At 50.9% G+C, this 3345-nt stretch overlaps 1 pseudogene; it reads right to left on the bottom strand.

Annotated features, from left to right (window-relative positions):
* Positions 1 to 1989: 1989 nt before the first annotated feature.
* Positions 1990 to 3113, bottom strand: LOC120672244 (annotated as a pseudogene).
* Between the last annotated feature and the right edge of the window lie 232 nt (positions 3114 to 3345).

The raw sequence follows: 3345 nt of genomic DNA, 5'->3' as shown, positions 1-3345 counted from the left end.
GCCACATGCTTAGAACTACAGGTGCCGGGAAATTAGGGACAACGGGGAGAATGACCCCCACTGGAGAACATCCAGTCCCGTTTCATCTTTGCATGAACTCCTACACGATACCCGAATGTCGGAGAGTACGCTAACCGAGAAGTAGCTTCCTAGCGGACCGACAGGGCTGTCACCACCTGCGGTCTACCCCAGTCACACCATGGAGCACCGTCATATCCGAAGGATCCCGCATACCCGGGCACCATGCCCGCATATGAGGTCACTACCCTAGCACCCTCGGGTCCCCCACCCTTCGGATGGACAGGTATGATGCTAAAGCAAGCCCGAAAGCACAACGAACCGATATCCTTACCTAGATCAGCTGGTCTAAGCAAGCAACTAGTATAACTTGATGAAGCACAGATCAAGGCTAAGCAAGCTACGAACATAGCAACATAACCAAGAACGAACTCAGAATGAATAGCATAACGAAAGTCGGAATACAAAGCCATATCAGAGGCCAAGGATTGCTCACCGACCCCGAGGATGACTGGATTCGCTAAGGAGATGAAGTACTAGCCTAGCTCCACTACCCTAAGGAGTACAAGTCACAAGAGAGTGTGAGAGAGAGGCCTTCAAGTGGTGTGTGTGGTGAGAGTGGTGGGAGGCCCCTTATATAGTGCTTGAGGTCGGTTCCCGCCAACTCTTTACATGGAAACATCCCTAACCGACCTCTAGAGGATAAGATCAGGCTTCCCGCCAAAAATCAGCGGGAAAACCTTCCCCTTGTCGCCTCTGGCCACCGTCCTTCTCTGGTACACTGCCTGGTGGGTCTTGATGTCAGATGGTCGGTGTCGGGGCTTGGTTGGTCGGTTTGGTCTGGTTTGTGGGCCTCCTTTTTTATGTGTTATGCCGGACACGATCGTTTGCGACTTTGTCTGCGTATTCGTTGTGTTTTCTTTTTATTCTAGACTTGTACTCCTGAAAACATAGATCTTCAAAAACAACTGTGGAGCTAGGTTAGATACAAATATGTGAGTAAGAGGTATAGTTTTTCTTCTTTTATGAGTATAGCTGACGGTCATAGTTCGCACTTAATGACCGTCAACAACGATATGCACCAACGGCACGTCGGTTTAACCGGTCGTGAAAGCTTCTTCTACTGCTTGTTGTGCTCTGTGGTCAATTCCTACACGAAAGCACCAGCGCTCCTAATTGCACCGTCGTTTCAACAGGTGCCTCTATGATTTCTTCACTTGATCATCGTGCCCACTTAGCAATGCACCGAAGGTTGAGCCCTATAACTGTTGGTTTAACCGGTCAGAAAAGATCTTCTTCACTTGGTGTCCAAGTGCACTGTGTGTTGCACTGACCCGTTATATATACTGAGTGTCAGTTCAACCGGTGCTACCTGGTTTCACTCTAGTTGACCTAACAATGCACCGGTCATTGCACTGACCCATTGTTTTCCATGGCCTGGCTTTAACCGGTCGTCTGTTTCCTGCAGACACTTGTCCAACTTGTCTTGGCTATCATTTGGACACCTTGACAGTGAATTGGACATATTGGATATGATTTGGACCACATTGAGATCTATAAATCCTACAAACTTGAGCTAAAAAACTTGTTAGTTTCATTGATTATGTTGTCACACAATCACCAAAATCACAAATCATGGCCTAATGGTTCCTTACAGGATGGACCTCCTCCATCGCGTGGTGGCCAATGGGAGGCGAGGGTGCGGCGGAGCAGGGAGATTATCATCATGGCAGCAGAGGCAGGGCTCATGGAGAGGATGGGAGGAGAGAATGGCCTCGATGTTGTCCATGGCTGCCGTGGTGATGTCGACTGCGAGCCAAGTGGCTAGCATCGCCAACGCAGGTGAATCACATCAAAAAACTTAAGTAATAACTCATCTTCAAGAAATATGAAACTGTAATGGCACGCTCACATATTTGTAATATCGCGAGTAGTAATGGTATTCCGAAGCGTGATAATTGTAATGGCACATATCCAATTAAGTGTTAGCTGAAATTCTTATGAAACGTACACCGGCCCACACGTACACTTCGTTTATCTTGCACAGTTGCACGCCAGGCAATCTTATTAGCACTGACAACGACCACTCTGCTTATTGCCTTCATATCAACCAGAGCGGCCGTCCATCATGGCGGCGACCTTGCGCACCGCCGGTCGGGCCACAAGGTCCTGCCACCACGCCCTGACGCGAGGGAACGCGTCAAACACCGCCGCGTACGGCATGCCCATGAAGTAGTGCGTGTAGGGGAAGTGGCTCAGATCGGCCAGGCTGACGGCGTCGCCGGCGAGGTACCTCCGCTCGCCCAGCCGCGCCTCGTACACCTCCAGCACCTTCCTCAGCTTCTCCACGTTCTCGCCGATGGCCTTCTCGTCGGGCGTCCCGCCGAGCGACGGGACGACGCGGTGCTGCACGAACACCGCGTGCACCGCCGGCTCGTACTGCAGCGCCTCCACGTCCAGCCAGGCGTCGACGAGCGCGGATCCTTGGAGGTCGCCGTCCCGCAGGAGGTTGGTGCCGTCGTCGTCCGGCGTCCTGTACTTTCGGAGCACATACCGGGAGATTGTTCGGGACTCTGAGGATCGGAGACAAGATTCTCGTATCCTTATTGAAAATTCTCGACCAAATTAGCTTGTAGCTAGAGTGATGAGCCAAACTTACGGAAGAGCATCAGGTCTCCATCCTGGAACGCCGGGACCTGTCCAAACGGCTGGAAATGCAAAGAGAGCAAATAAATCAAGTTGCGACGGTCGAGGTAGCTAGGTATATATGTATTTGGCAGTCTGAAACTATGAACCGATCGAGAACTGTGTCTCGTTACGTTTCTGGCGAGATGCTCTGGGCCCTTGTGCTCCACGGTATGGAAGTCGACGTCGACGACCTCGTACTCGGCGCCTACCTCCTCCAGGCACACCAGCACCCGCGCCACGTTCGTGAGACCCGAACACCTTCACGGGCGACATGGCTCGCTACGTACCTAGCTCTGCGTCTGCGCGCGTTTCGATCGGCTCACAGAGATATAAGCAGCTAGCAGGATGCAGGCTGTTTGTTTACAGGAACGGGGAAGAAATGGTCTAAGAAGATATGGATACATGGACATGGACACCGCGACTGCAGAATTGTAGTGAGTAGGTCAGGAGTGTATTCCTCTTGACTGGTTCCATCAGAAAGTTACTGCGAGGGCGCGGCCTTTTCCCTTTTGGAACGAAACGGTCTAACAGAGAGGGATTGGTGTGATGGTGTTTGACAACATCTTATGGAAGTTTCTTATCATTTGACTTACGGTATATCCAGTACATTCGATATTCTATTTATTTTCATGTAACAGA

The sequence above is a fragment of the Panicum virgatum genome, chromosome 5N (assembly GCF_016808335.1).
Source record: "Panicum virgatum strain AP13 chromosome 5N, P.virgatum_v5, whole genome shotgun sequence".
Taxonomy (NCBI): Eukaryota; Viridiplantae; Streptophyta; class Magnoliopsida; order Poales; family Poaceae; genus Panicum; species Panicum virgatum.
This window is presented reverse-complemented; position numbering and strand designations above follow the sequence as displayed.